Genomic DNA, 16,092 nt, shown 5'->3' on the forward strand with positions numbered 1-16,092 from the left:
TTTAAATTGTAAGACAACTAAATATAAAATAAGTCAAGGGGTGTACTTTCTGTGTGTGTGTATATACCAGTCAAGGGGTATACTTTCTGTGTGTGTGTATATACCAGTCAAGGGGTGTACTTTCTGTGTGTGTGTATATACCAGTCAAGGGGTGTACTTTCTGTGTGTGTATATATACCAGTCAAGGGGTGTACTTTCTGTGTGTGTGTATATACCAGTCAACGGTTTGGACACACCTACTCATTCAATAATGGTGTTGTTCTGAACAGTGTTGTGTATTTGTGTTGTAATACTCTGTGGTACTTGGTGTGTGTTGTAATACTCTGTGGTACTTGGTGTGTGTTGTGATACTCTGTGGTACTCGGTGTGTGTTGTGATACTCTGTGGTACTCGGTGTGTGTTGTGATACTCTGTGGTACTCGGTGTGTGTTGTAATACTCTGTGGTACTCGGTGTGTGTTATAATACTCTGTGGTACTCGGTGTGTGTTGTAATACTCTGTGGTACTGTGTGTGTTGTAATACTCTGTGGTACTCGGTGTGTGTTGTAATACTCTGTGGTACTCGGTGTGTGTTGTAATACTCTGTGGTACTCGGGAATGGGTGAATGAAACACGGCCCTCTTCAGTAACTAGACCTATCTGAAACATGGCCTCTTCAGTAACTAGACCTATCTGAAACATGACCCTCTTCAGTAACTAGACCTATCTGAAACATGACCCTCTTCAGTAACTAGACCTATCTGAAACATGGCCCTCTTCAGTAACTAGACCTATCTGAAACATGGCCCTCTTCAGTAACTAGACCTATCTGAAACATGGCCCTCTTCAGTAACTAGACCTATCTGAAACATGGCCCTCTTCAGTAACTAGACCTATCTGAAACATCTTGTAAAGACCTATCTGAAACATGACCCTCTTCAGTAACTAGACCTATCTGAAACATGGTCCTCTTCAGTAACTAGACCTATCTGAAACATGACCCTCTTCAGTAACTAGACCTATCTGAAACATGGCCCTCTTCAGTCTGAAACATGTAACTTCAGACCTATCTGAAACATGGCCCTCTTCAGTAACTAGACCTATCTGAAACATGGCCCTCTTCAGTAACTAGACCTATCTGAAACACGGCCCTCTTCAGTAACTAGACCTATCTGAAACATGGCCCTCTTCAGTAACTAGACCTATCTGAAACATGGCCCTCTTCAGTAACTAGACCTATCTGAAACATGACCCTCTTCAGTAACTAGACCTATCTGAAACATGGCCCTCTTCAGTAACTAGACCTATCTGAAACACGGCCCTCTTCAGTAACTAGACCTATCTGAAACATGGCCCTCTTCAGTAACTAGACCTATCTGAAACATGGCCCTCTTCAGTAACTAGACCTATCTGAAACATGGCCCTCTTCAGTAACTAGACCTATCTGAAACATGGCCTCCTCCTCTCTTCCAGAGCACCCTCAGCCAGAGCATCCGGCTACTGCAGAGGACAGCTGAGGAACTACCTGTGAGGACACACACACTCACACACACACCCACGCACACACATACACACACACACACACACACACGCAAGCAAGCACGCACACACACCCTAACTCACCTGTCTCTCTCAGGTGAAGGTGACTAACGTCCTTAGTGCCATCGACGAAGCAGAGTACCTCATCACACACAACGCTTCACGCGTGGTTAAACAGGTAAACGCATACACACGGACGGACGGACGGACGGACGGACGGACGGACAGACAGACAGACGGACGGACGCGGACGGACAGACGGACAGACAGACAGACAGACAGACAGACAGACAGACAGACAGACAGACAGACAGAGACAGACAGACACTCTAAACAACCTCTCGTTGTCCTGCAGGAGAGAGATGTCTACATGCAGAGCCTGGTTGGATACTTCAGACAGTACACAGACTGGGTCAAAAACTCTGTAAGTTATCAAGTTAGAGTTATATACTGCCGTTCTGAAGTTCAGGGGTCACTAGAAGGCAGTGGAACACAGGAGTGATGGTTGCTGATAATGGGCCTCTGTACTCCTATGTAGATATTCGATTAAACATCAGCCGTTTCCAGCTACAATAGTCATTTACAACATTAACAATGTCTACACTGTATTGCTGATCAATTTAATGTTTAATGTTAATCTTTCAAAAACAAGGATGTTTCTAAGTGACCCCAAACTTTTGAATGCTAGTGTGTATATATATATATACATTTAAATTCCTGACATTTAATCCTAGTAAAAATTCCCTGGTTTAGGTCAGTTAGGATCACCACTTTATTATAAGAATATGAAATGTCAGAATAATAGTAGAGAGAATAGAACATCTGTGGGCAGAACTGAAAAAGCGTGTTTGAGCAAGGAGGCCTACAAACCTGACTCAGTTACACCAGCTCTGTCAGGGGGAATGGGCCAAAATTCACCCAACTTATTGTGGGAAGCTTGTGGAAGGCTACCCAAAACATTTGACCCAAATTAAACAATTTAAAGGCAATGCTACCAAATACTAATTGAGTGTATGTAAACCTCTGAACCACTGGGAATGTGATGAAAGAAAATAAATGCTGAAATAAATCATTATCTCTAATATTATTCTGTACAATATTGTTCTGTTTAGCTAGATCTGTACCTCTCCTCCAGTCCCTCCAGTCCTAACCTCTCCTCCATAATGTAATGTGTCCTAGCTGACAGGGGAGGTGTCTCAGTGTCAGCCCATCAGTAACCTCTCCTCCATAATGTAATGTATCCTAGCTGACAGGGGAGGTGTCTCAGTGTCAGCCCATCAGTAACCTCTCCTCCATAATGTAATGTATCCTAGCTGACAGGGGAGGTGTCTCAGTGTCAGCCCATCACTAACCTCTCCTCCATAATGTAATGTATCCTAGCTGACAGGGGAGGTGTCTCAGTGTCAGCCCATCAGTAACCTCTCCTCCATAATGTAAATCCTAGCTGTCCTAGCTGACAGGGGAGGTGTCTCAGTGTCAGCCCATCACTAACCTCTCCTCCATAATGTAATGTATCCTAGCTGACAGGGGAGGTGTCTCAGTGTCAGCCCATCAGTAACCTCTCCTCCATAATGTAATGTGTCCTAGCTGACAGGGGAGGTGTCTCAGTGTCAGCCCATCAGTAACCTCTCCTCCATAATGTAATGTATCCTAGCTGACAGGGGAGGTGTCTCAGTGTCAGCCCATCACTAACCTCTCCTCCATAATGTAATGTGTCCTAGCTGACAGGGGAGGTGTCTCAGTGTCAGCCCATCAGTAACCTCTCCTCCATAATGTAATGTATCCTAGCTGACAGGGAGGTGTCTCAGTGTCAGCCCATCAGTAACCTCTCCTCCATAATGTAATGTATCCTAGCTGACAGGGGAGGTGTCTCAGTGTCAGCCCATCAGTAACCTCTCCTCCATAATGTAATGTATCCTAGCTGACAGGGAGGTGTCTCAGTGTCAGCCCATCAGTAACCTCTCCTCCATAATGTAATGTATCCTAGCTGACAGGGGAGGTGTCTCAGTGTCAGCCCATCAGTAACCTCTCCTCCATAATGTAATGTATCCTAGCTGACAGGGGAGGTGTCTCAGTGTCAGCCCATCACTAACCTCTCCTCCATAATGTATCCATCAGGTGTCTAACCATCTCTCCTCCATAATGTAATGTATAGCTGACAGGGGAGGTGTCTCAGTGTCAGCCCATGTAACCTCTCCTCCATAATGTAATGTATCCTAGCTGACAGGGAGGTGTCTCAGTGTCAGCCCATCACTAACCTCTCCTCTCCATAATGTAATGTATCCTAGCTGACAGGGGAGGTGTCTCAGTGTCAGCCCATCAGTAACCTCTCCTCCATAATGTAATGTATCCTAGCTGACAGGGGAGGTGTCTCAGTGTCAGCCCATCACTAACCTCTCCTCCATAATGTAATGTATCCTAGCTGACAGGGAGGTGTCTCAGTGTCAGCCCATCACTAACCTCTCCTCCATAATGTAATGTATCCTAGCTGACAGGGGAGGTGTCTCAGTGTCAGCCCATCAGTAACCTCTCCTCCATAATGTAATGTATCCTAGCTGACAGGGGAGGTGTCTCAGTGTCAGCCCATCACTAACCTCTCCTCCATAATGTAATGTATCCTAGCTGACAGGGGAGGTGTCTCAGTGTCAGCCCATCAGTAACCTCTCCTCCATAATGTAATGTATCCTAGCTGACAGGGGGGAGTGTGTCTCAGTGTCAGCCCATCAGTAACCATCCTCTCCTCCATAATGTAATGTATCCTAGCTGACAGGGGAGGTGTCTCAGTGTCAGCCCATCAGTAACCTCTCCTCCATAATGTAATGTATCCTAGCTGACAGGGGAGGTGTCTCAGTGTAAGCCCATCACTAACCTCATTGACAGGAGGTGTCTCATGGAGATCCATAATGTTGCCTAGCAGCTTCATCAGTAACCCTCCTCCATAATGTAATGACTCAGTGTGTAAGCCCATCATAACTCCAGGAGCTGTCGGTGTGTGTCCTAGCTGTGTGTCAGTGTCAGTGCTGTTTGTGTGTGCTGTCTGCCCATCACTAACCTCTCCTCCATAATGTAATTATGTGTGTTTGTCAGGTATGTGCTGTGTGTGTGCTGTCTGTGTTTGTGTGTTCTGTCGGTATGTGTCCTGCTGTGTCTGTGTGCTGTCTGTGTTTGTGTGTTTGTCCATAATGGTATGTGCTGTGTGTGTTTCCTGCTGTCTGTGTCTTGTGTGTGTGTGTCAGTGTCAGCCCATCAGTAACCTCTCCTCCATAATGTGTGACAGGGGAGGTGTGTCGGCCCATCACTAACCTCATGTGCTGTGTGTGTTTGTCGGTATGGTGTGTGCTGTGTGTGTCAGTGTGCTGTTTGTGTTTGTGTGTGTATGTGCTGTGTGTGTGTGCTGTGTTGTGTGTGTTTGTCGGTATGTGCTGTGTGTGTTTGTCGGTATGTGCTGTGTGTGTTTGTCGGTATGTGCTGTGTGTGTTTGTCGGTATGTGCTGTGTGTGTGTGTCGGTATGTGCGGTATGTGCTGTGTGTGTTTGTCGGTATGTGCTGTGTGTGTGTCGGTATGTGCTGTGTGTGTTTGTCGGTATGTGCTGTGTGTGTTTGTCGGTATGTGCTGTGTGTCGGGTCTGAGTTAATGTTATGTGCTGTGTGTGTTTTCGGTATGTGCACGTATGTGCTGTGTTCGGTCTGAGTTAATGTTATATATCTCTGTGTTCTAGAACACGTTCTGGTGTCTGGGTGGTGTGCTGTGTGTGTTCTGGGTTGTTATATATCTCTGTGTTCTAGAACACGTTCGTTCGGTCTGGTTCTAGAACACGTCTGTTCGGTCTGGGTTAATGTTATATATCTCTGTGTTCTAGAACACGTTCTGGTTCGGTCTGGGTGGTTGCTGTGTGTTCTAGAACACGTTCTGGTTCGGTCTGGGTTAATGTTATATATCTCTGTGTTCTAGAACACGTTCTGGTTCGGTCTGAGTTAATGTTATATATCTCTGTGTTCTAGAACACGTTCTGGTTCGGTCTGGGTTAATGTTATATATCTCTGTGTTCTAGAACACGTTCTGGTTCGGTCTGGGTGGTTGCTGTGTGTTCCTGGTTCCCAGCATCATCCTGTCAGTCAAACTGGCCAAGTACTACAGGAGGATGGATACGGAGGATGTGTTTGAAGAGTAGGTACACACACACACACACACACACACACACACACACACACACACACACACACACACACACACACACACACACACACACACACACACACACACACACACAGCAGTGACTAGGATCTGGTTTCACATGACCACAAAGGGAAAACAACGGTGGGTTCTCTTCATGACAGACAGCTCTCCCAACAAATCACGAGGCAGACAACTCTCCCAACAAATCACGAGGCAGACAACTCTCCCAACAAATCACGAGGCAGACAGCTCTCCCAACAAATCACGAGGCAGACAGCTCTCCCAACAAATCACGAGACAGACAACTCTCCCAACAAATCACGAGGCAGACATGACAGACAGACATGACAGACAACTCTCCCAACAAATCACGAGGCAGACATGACAGACAGACATGACAGACAACTCTCCCAACAAATCACGAGGCAGACAGCTCTCCCAACAAATCACGAGGCAGACAACTCTCCCAACAAATCACGAGGCAGACAGCTCTCCCAACAAATCACGAGACAGACAACTCTCCCAACAAATCACAAGGCAGACATGACAGACAACTCTCCCAACAAATCACGAGGCAGACATGATAGACAACTCTCCCAACAAATCACGAGGCAGACATGACAGACAACTCTCCCAACAAATCACGAGGCAGACATGACAGACAACTCTCCCAACAAATCACGACGCAGACAACTCTCCCAACAAATCACGAGACAGACAACTCTCCCAACAAATCACGAGGCAGACAACTCCCAACAAATCACGAGGCAGACAACTCTCCCAACAAATCACGAGGCAGACATGACAGACAGACATGACAGACAACTCTCCCAACAAATCACGAGGCAGACATGACAGACAGACATGACAGACAACTCTCCCAACAAATCACGAGGCAGACATGACAGACAACTCTCCCAACAAATCACGAGGCAGACAACTCTCCCAACAAATCACGAGGCAGACAACTCTCCCAACAAATCACGAGGCAGACAGCTCTCCCAACAAATCACGAGGCAGACAACTCTCCCAACAAATCACGAGGCAGACATGACAGACAACTCTCCCAACAAATCACGAGGCAGACATGATAGACAACTCTCCCAACAAATCACGAGGCAGACATGACAGACAACTCTCCCAACAAATCACGAGGCAGACATGACAGACAACTCTCCCAACAAATCACGAGGCAGACATGCCAGACAACTCTCCCAACAAATCACGAGGCAGACATGACAGACAACTCTCCCAACAAATCACGAGGCAGACATGCCAGACAACTCTCCCAACAAATCACGAGGCAGACATGCCAGACAACTCTCCCAACAAATCACGAGGCAGACATGACAGACAACTCTCCCAACAAATCACGAGGCAGACATGCCAGACAACTCTCCCAACAAATCACGAGGCAGACATGACAGACAACTCTCCCAACAAATCACGAGGCAGACATGCCAGACAACTCTCCCAACAAATCACGAGGCAGACATGCCAGACAACTCTCCCAACAAATCACGAGGCAGACATGCCAGACAACTCTCCCAACAAATCACGAGGCAGACATGCCAGACAACTCTCCCAACAAATCACGAGGCAGACATGCCAGACAACTCTCCCAACAAATCACAAGGCAGACATGCCAGACAACTCTCCCAACAAATCACGAGGCAGACATGACAGACAATTCTCCCAACAAATCACGAGGCAGACATGACAGACAACTCTCCCAACAAATCACGAGGCAGATATGACAGACAACTCTCCCAACAAATCACGAGGCAGACATGCCAGACAACTCTCCCAACAAATCACGAGGCAGACGTGCCAGACAACTCTCCCAACAAATCACGAGGCAGACATGCCAGACAACTCTCCCAACAAATCACGAGGCAGACATGACAGACAACTCTCCCAACAAATCACGAGGCAGACATGACAGACAACTCTCCCAACAAATCACGAGGCAGACATGCCAGACAACTCTCCCAACAAATCACGAGGCAGACATGATAGACAACTCTCCCAACAAATCACGAGGCAGACATGACAGACAGACATGATAGACAACTCTCCCAACAAATCACGAGGCAGACATGACAGACAGACTCTCCCAACAAATCACGAGGCAGACATGACAGACAACTCTCCCAACAAATCACGAGGCAGACATGCCAGACAACTCTCCCAACAAATCACGACGCAGACATGCCAGACAACTCTCCCAACAAATCCGAGGCAGACAACTCTCCCAACAAATCACAGAGGCAGACATCCCAACAAATCAGACAATTCTCCCAACAAATCACGAGGCAGACATGACAGACAACTCTCCCAACAAATCACGAGGCAGATATGACAGACAACTCTCCCAACAAATCACGAGGCAGACATGCCAGACAACTCTCCCAACAAATCACGAGGCAGACGTGATAGACAACTCTCCCAACAAATCACGAGGCAGACGTGCCAGACAACTCTCCCAACAAATCACGAGGCAGACATGACAGACAACTCTCCCAACAAATCACGAGGCAGACATGACAGACAACTCTCCCAACAAATCACGAGGCAGACATGCCAGACAACTCTCCCAACAAATCACGAGGCAGACATGATAGACAACTCTCCCAACAAATCACGAGGCAGACATGACAGACAGACATGATAGACAACTCTCCCAACAAATCACGAGGCAGACATGACAGACAGACATGATAGACAACTATCCCAACAAATCACGAGGCAGACATGACAGACAACTCTCCCAACAAATCACGAGGCAGACATGCCAGACAACTCTCCCAACAAATCACGACGCAGACATGCCAGACAACTCTCCCAACAAATCACGAGGCAGACAACTCTCCCAACAAATCACGAGGCAGACATGACAGACAATTCTCCCAACAAATCACGAGGCAGACATGACAGACAACTCTCCCAACAAATCACGAGGCAGATATGACAGACAACTCTCCCAACAAATCACGAGGCAGACATGCCAGACAACTCTCCCAACAAATCACGAGGCAGACATGACAGCAGACATGACAGACAACTCTCCCAACAAAAAGGCAGACATGACAGACAACTCTCCCAACAAATCACGAGGCAGACATGCCAGACAACTCTCTCCCAACAAATCACGAGGCAGACAGACAACTCTCCCAACAAATCACATGAGGCAGACAACTCTCCCAACAAATCACGAGGCAGACAGACAGACAGACATGATAGACAACTCCCAACAAATCAGGCAGACATGACAGACAACTCTCCCAACAAATCACGAGGCAGATATGACAGACAACTCTCCCAACAAATCACGAGGCAGACATGCCAGACAACTCTCCCAACAAATCACGAGGCAGACATGCCAGACAACTCTCCCAACAAATCACGAGGCAGACAGACAGACATTCTCCCAACAAATCACGAGGCAGACATGACAGACAACTCTCCCAACAAATCACGAGGCAGACATGACAGACAACTCTCCCAACAAATCACGAGGCAGACATGACAGACAACTCTCCCAACAAATCAGACAGACATCTCCCAACAAATCACGAGGCAGACATGATAGACAACTCTCCCAACAAATCACGAGGCAGACATGACAGACAGACATGATAGACAACTCTCCCAACAAATCACGAGGCAGACATGACAGACAGACATGATAGACAACTATCCCAACAAATCACGAGGCAGACATGACAGACAACTCTCCCAACAAATCACGAGGCAGACATGCCAGACAACTCTCCCAACAAATCACGACGCAGACATGCCAGACAACTCTCCCAACAAATCACGAGGCAGACAACTCTCCCAACAAATCACGACGCAGACATGACAGACAACCTGCCAAACCTGCCGGTGTACCTGGGATAACCTATCCATGGGATAATCGATCCCTGCGTAGTGGGAGTTGCCACTGGACCCCACCACAACAGGTGAATGATCTCCACAAATCAAGGTTGCTTGGACCAATGGGGAGCCACAAGAGTCAACAGCAAGCCCCTGAGGCGCACCCTCTCCAACGACGGCCGAATCAGCTTCACAGGAGGAAATGTGTAAAGGAGGATCCGAGGCCAGTGAAGTGCTCGACTCCCTCATCGAGGAAAAACAGACGACAATGCAAGGTGTGTAATGGGATGTCTGAAGATCTATGTCGGCCCTGCTGAAGATTTCCCTTATCTGGGAGAACACCACCCCTGAGAGTGGAGGCTAATCTGCACCCAAATTGAGGCAACCGGGGACATGTGTTTCCTGAAGTGACAGCATGTGCACACTGCTCCCAGCAATAGGGAGCGATCCAAGTTGAGGAGGTAGTCTCTCCCCGTCCCCGTTGATGCACGCCACCACTGGCCCGACCAAAGCAGGGGAAAGCGCCTTAGTGTCAGATATACCGGTAGGATCTCTGGGTAATTGATATGCAGTGCGATCCACACCAATGTCGATACCCCCAGAATCGGTTGCCTTTCTAACAGCGCACCCCACCCTCAGGGGAAAGCGCCTTAGTGTCAGATATACCGTTAGGATCTCTGGGTAATTGATATGCAGTGCGATCCACACCAATGTTGATACCCCCAGAATCGGTTGCCTTTCTAACAGCGCACCCCACCCTCAGGGGAAAGCGCCTTAGTGTCAGATATACCGGTAGGATCTCTGGGTAATTGATATGCAGTGCGATCCACACCAATGTCGATACCCCCAGAATCGGTTGCCTTTCTAACAGCGCACCCCACCCTCAGGGGAAAGCGCCTTAGTGTCAGATATACCGGTAGGATCTCTGGGTAATTGATATGCAGTGCGATCCACACCAATGTTGATACCCCCAGAATCGGTTGCCTTTCTAACAGCGCACCCCGCCCTCAGGGGAATGTGTCTGTTGTGATCACCTTGTGGGATGCAACTGAGTCCATGGGAGCCCCCTGACAATAGCAGAGGGTACCAGCACTGGTTCATGGCCCATAGACCTGACACCCAAAGTGACCGGCTTAGGCTGCGAAATGCATCCAGGTGAGCGGTTAGCACTCAGCGCTGGAAGGGCCACATGAACAATAGCCCAAGGGGAACAACTTACATCACAGAAGCCATTGTCCCCAGTAGAAGTAGGGAGTAGGCACGGGCAACAACGCCCTTTGTGACATAACCAAAGTTTGGCTGAGCAGAACCGGAACTCAGACACCCTCTGTGGGGATAGAAAAGCATAATATGCAAGTGAGTCTAGCTCAGGACCTAGAAACAGAATGCGCTGATGTGGAGTCAGACAGGTTACTTTTCTGGTTTCTTTGGAAGACTAGAGACTGAATACAGGACAGTAGATTGGATGTGTGTTACATTTCTTGCTCCCTCGACGACTCCGGAGGCGGCTTGTGAGCATTTTGAGTTTGTAGACTCTGAGGTGCTTGCTGAGGGCACATAGGTCTAGAATGGGACGTAAAGTACTCTCCCTTTTCGGAACCAGGAAATACCGGCTGCACCAGCCATCTTGGATCTTCAACGGATTTTGCCTGCTTCTGGAGACGGGGGGATATTTCCTCCCTCAAAACAGGCGCTGAAGCCTCGGGAATAGTCGACCTGATGACGCTGCAGAAGCGCGGAAAGACGAACAACAAGTTGTAGCCTTTCCCCCGACATCACTGTTCACGTAACCTAACTTAGCGAGGCATAAAAAAGAAAAAAGAAAAGCCAGAAACTAGGTCCCCTACATACTGGTTTTGACGAGAAGAAAAATAACTGTCGGGGAGGTTCTGTTCTGTTCAACCAATCTAGTAAATGAGTGTCATCTTGGAGTGATGCCTTGTTAATGTCCAAAAGCAGAAGTCACGTCATAGTCGCTCTCTCCATTTCCCCTGAAAACCCAGAACATCTGGCTGTTGCGGACCCTGCAGAGGCTACTATTCGTATGATCCAGGGTGACACTGTGCATGCCCGCCATTGGTCAGAGCAGACAGCGAGCCTCCCATGACTCTGAAGGGGTGGGACACCACTTTGTGGACTGGGAGAGATTGGAATTGGAAAAATAACCACCACTCTTGTGAGTCCGAACATGGAGAAGCGACCCTTTTCATTGAACTCACATGCAGGAGACACACGTTTTGAAACCCGTGAACATTGCGGAACTCAAGGTTGAAGAAACTGTATTGTGCCATGGTTTGCCTAAAGCCCGGCCCACTCTGGGTACCAAGGCTCAGTGATCAGTGACGTACCCTGATTGGCCACTTGGGGGTACTGTTGTCACAACGAGCCTCACTCGGTTAAGGCGGTAAGACGGTAACCGGCCGGCACCCAGCACCGGTAGAGACAACAATACATCAGCCTCAACTGTCAGTAAGAGTGTCCATGATTAAGTCTTTTAATGAAGAGATTGAGATAAGTGTTTGATGAGTGTTTGTTGCAGCTCGTTCCAGTAGCTAGCTGCAGTGAACTGAAAAGACGAGTGACCCAGGGAAGAGAGGCAAGCGGTGGGGCTTACCCACCGAGCCTGGCCGCCCTCTGTCTTCGAGTAGCCACCCGTAACCGGCAACAGAGCGTACAGGAGCCGGGTTGAGCCGGGCAGCACAGACCTCAGGCAGACATACCGCAACTATGACTCAGCCAAGGTACGAGCACCCAGGAGAGGAAGTCAGTATCAGAAACACCAAGGCCCCTCAAGAATGCTACAGGATTGTCAAGAGATCCTGTGCCGTGGAGTTTGGGAACAGCCGGGGACTGATACCATCTCCTAGTCCACTGCTACTGATACAGTCTCCCAGTCCACTGCTACTGATACCGTCTCCTAGTCCCAGTCCACTTCTACTGATACCGTCTCCTAGTCCCCTAGTCTCCCAGTCCCCTAGTCTCCCAGTCTCCTAGTCTCCCAGTCTCCTAGTCCCCTAGCCTCCTAGTCTCCTAGTCCTCTAGTCTCCTAGGCCCCTAGTCCCCTAGCCTCCTAGTCCCCTAGTCTTCTAGTCTCCTAGGCCCCTAGTCCCCTAGCCTCCTAGTCTCCTAGTCTTCTAGTCTCCCAGTCCCCTAGTCTCCCAGTCTTCTAGTCTCCCAGTCTCCTAGTCCCCTAGCCTCCTAGTCTCCTAGTCCTCTAGTCTCCTAGGCCCCTAGTCCCCTAGCCTCCTAGTCCCCTAGTCTTCTAGTCTCCTAGGCCCCTAGTCCCCTAGCCTCCTAGTCTCCTAGTCCCACACAAACTGATTAGAGCACCACGAAGCATCTCTTCTGTCCTTCTCTTTCTGTCATTGGTCTCTCTTTTATTCTTTCTCTCCTTCTCTACCTCTCTCCTCCTTTCCCCCTCTCCTCTCTTCTCCCCTCCCCTCTTCTCTCCTCCCCTCCCCTACCCTCTCCCCCTCCCTCACTCGTTGTGTATTTTGATGCTGTTAATAATGGTAAATGTTCTGTTCTCTACCTAAGGGGCCAAGAAAACTGGTAGAAGAAGAAGACAGTCTCCCAGCCTCCCAGTCTCCTAGTCCCCTAGTCTTCTAGTCTCCTAGGCCCCTAGTCCCCTAGCCTCCTAGTCTCCTAGTCCCCGAGTCCCACACAAACTGATTAGAGCACCACGAAGCATCTCTTTTGTCCTTCTCTTTCTGTCATTGGTCTCTCTTTTATTCTTTCTCTCCTTCTCTACCTCTCTCCTCCTCTCCTCTCTCCTCCTCTCCTCTCCTCCCCTCTTCTCTCCTCCCCTCTCGTCTCTCCCCTCCTCCTCTCTCCCTCCCTCACTCCTTGTGTATTTTGATGCTGTTAATAAATGTTCTGTTCTCTTCCTCAGGGGCCAAGAAAACTGGTAGAGAAACAAAGGTGGGAAAGAGAACAAAACAACAACAACCCAAGAAGACAGAACTCTGCTGATCTCCGCCCCACAACAACCTGATTGGATAAGGACCTTAGCTGCCAGCCAATTACAGTAGCCCAAATGATGCCCTGTACGTTCCATCGCCCAATCACATCACTAGTTCTGTCTGACGTCACCGTAGTTTCTGAACATTACACCTGTGTGAACATGTTGGTGGATAATTTCTATATAGTTGATTTGATATATCAGAGTTATTATAGACAAGTGTTGTGTTTGTTTCTACTCAGCTGGAACCACTGACTCGTCTCAACGACTTGTACATTTTATACGCTTTCAACACCTTTGAAAGTTTTATATATTTTTTAATATAATATGTTAGCATGTTAGCGGACGCTAGCTACCAAACCATGTTAGCATGTTAGCAGACGCTAGATACAAAACCATGTTAGCATGTTAGCAGACACTGGCTACCAAACCATGTTAGCATGTTAGCAGACACTAGATACAAAACCATGTTAGCATGTTAGCAGACACTGGCTACCAAACCATGTTAGCATGTTAGCAGACACTAGATACAAAACCATGTTAGCATGTTAGCTAGCGGACGCTAGCTGCTTGTTGTTTGACAGCTTGTAACCATCGCATTGACTTTGATGTCATATCTGTGATGTCATATCGGTGATGTCAGGACTGTGATGTCACGACTGATGTCACTTCAGGCTCTGAATCTGTGAATAAAGATGTCAGTTCGCTGAGTTACGCCGTCTCCACTGTCTTTCGTCCTGCTGTCCGTCTGTCCGTCCATCTATACATAAACTCAGCAACAAACAAAAAAACGTCCTCTCACTGTCAAATGCGTTTATTTTCAGCAAACTTAACATGTGTAAATGTTTGTATGAACATAACAAGATTCAACAACTGAGACTTAAACTGAACAAGTTCCACAGACATGTGACTAACAGAAATGCAATAATGTGTCCCTGAACAAAGGGGGGGTCAAAATCAAAAGTAACAGTCAGAATCTGGTGTGGCCACCAGCTGCATTAAGTACTGCAGTGCATCTCCTCCCCAGTTAGCTAACATAACATCCCTCTGTTATAGCCAGCTAGCTAACAGAGCATTCCTCTATTTGAGCAGGGTGTTTCAGTAGGCTAAACGAGCCAGATGCATTTGCTAGCTAAGTAAGTGAAACTGAAAGTGAAAAAAATGACACTCTCTCTCTCTCTCTCTCTCTCTTGCCTCTCCTTCATTTTTGAAGAAATACATTTGTTGAAAACTGTTCAACTATTGTCTTTCTCTCTCTTTGAGTCAACTATTCACCACATGTTATGCACTGCAGTGCTAGCTAGCTGTAGCTTGTGCTTTCAGTACTAAATTCATTCTCTGATCCTTTGATTGGGTGGACAACATGTCAGTTCATACTGCAAGAGCTCCGATAGGTTGGAGGACATCCTCCTGAAGTTTTCATAATTACTCTGTAAGTCTATGGAAGGGGGTGAGAACCAAGAGCCTCCTAGGTTTTGTATTGAAGTCAATGTACCAAGAGGAGGACGGAAGCTAGCTGTCCTCCGGCTACACAGAGTGCTGTTGAGGCTACTGTAGACCTTCATTGCAAAACAGTGTGTTCTAATCAATTGTTTGGTGAAATATGAATATATTTAGTATAGTTTTATCTAAAAAGGATAACATTTGAAATGTTTAAAAATCTATATTTTTATGAAATTCACTGAGGAGGATGGTCCTCCCCTTCCTCCTTTGAGGAGCCTCCACTGTTTCAAAAGATTTGTTGGTCTGATGTGATTAATAAGGAGCATCCAGACGCTGCACTTGATGAGTTTATGAAATTGCTTCTTCCAATTATTATTGATAAACACGCACCTGTGGTGTTCCGCAGGGCAGCTCTCTCGGCCCTCTACACTTTTATAATGTTACCATTTGACCTGCCACTGGCATTAAACAAAGCCTCTGTGCCTCTTTGTATCTGTCATTTGATTAAAATGTTGTCTTGATTGATGCACTGTTCAGAGGAGAATCAGGCTTCATGGTCGAATTGCTGCAAAGAAACCACTACTAAAGGACACCAATAATAAGAGGAGACTTGCTTGGGCCAAGAAACATGAGCAATGGACATTAGATTGGTGGAAATCTGTCCTTTGGTCTGAGGAGTTCAAATTTGAGATCTTTTGTTCAAACTGCCATGTCTTTGTGAGACACAGATAAGGTGAATGGATGATTTCCGCATGTGTGGTTCCCACCGTGAAGCATGGAGGAGGAGGCGTGATGGTGTGGGGGTGCTTTGCTGGTGACACCGTCTGTGATTTATGTAGAATTCAAGGCACTCTTAACCAGCATGGCTACCACAGCATTCTGCAACGATACACCCATCTGGTTTGGCCTTAACCAGCATGGCTACCACAGCATTCTGCAGCGATACGCCCATCTGGTTTGGCCTTAACCAGCATGGCTACCACAGCATTCTGCAGCGATATGCCATCCCATCTGGTTTGGCCTTAACCAGCATGGCTACCACAGCATTATGCAGCGATACGCCATCCCATCTGGTTTGGCCTTAACCAGCATGGTTACCACAGCATTCTGCAGC

The 16,092-nt window shown here is 47.6% G+C and overlaps 2 long non-coding RNA genes across 3 annotated transcripts; both read left to right on the plus strand.

Moving 5' to 3' along the window:
* Positions 1-1,070: 1,070 nt before the first annotated feature.
* LOC127919449 (uncharacterized) lies at positions 1,071-14,245 on the plus strand. Its single transcript, XR_008103001.1, has 5 exons — positions 1,071-1,506; positions 1,616-1,696; positions 1,874-1,942; positions 5,571-5,686; positions 13,467-14,245. It is a non-coding gene; the product is annotated as an uncharacterized LOC127919449 (long non-coding RNA).
* LOC127919450 (uncharacterized) lies at positions 2,505-3,597 on the plus strand. Of its 2 annotated transcripts, none has more exons than XR_008103003.1 (3): positions 2,505-2,843; positions 3,118-3,184; positions 3,318-3,408. It is a non-coding gene; the product is annotated as an uncharacterized LOC127919450 (long non-coding RNA). The 2 variants fall into 2 exon arrangements; XR_008103004.1 differs by lacking the exon at positions 2,505-2,843 and adding an exon at positions 3,451-3,597 and having other exon boundaries at positions 3,050-3,184; positions 3,318-3,384.
* Positions 14,246-16,092: the final 1,847 nt, after the last annotated feature.

Source organism: Oncorhynchus keta, unplaced genomic scaffold (assembly GCF_023373465.1).
Source record: "Oncorhynchus keta strain PuntledgeMale-10-30-2019 unplaced genomic scaffold, Oket_V2 Un_contig_16716_pilon_pilon, whole genome shotgun sequence".
Classification (NCBI taxonomy): domain Eukaryota; kingdom Metazoa; phylum Chordata; class Actinopteri; order Salmoniformes; family Salmonidae; genus Oncorhynchus; species Oncorhynchus keta.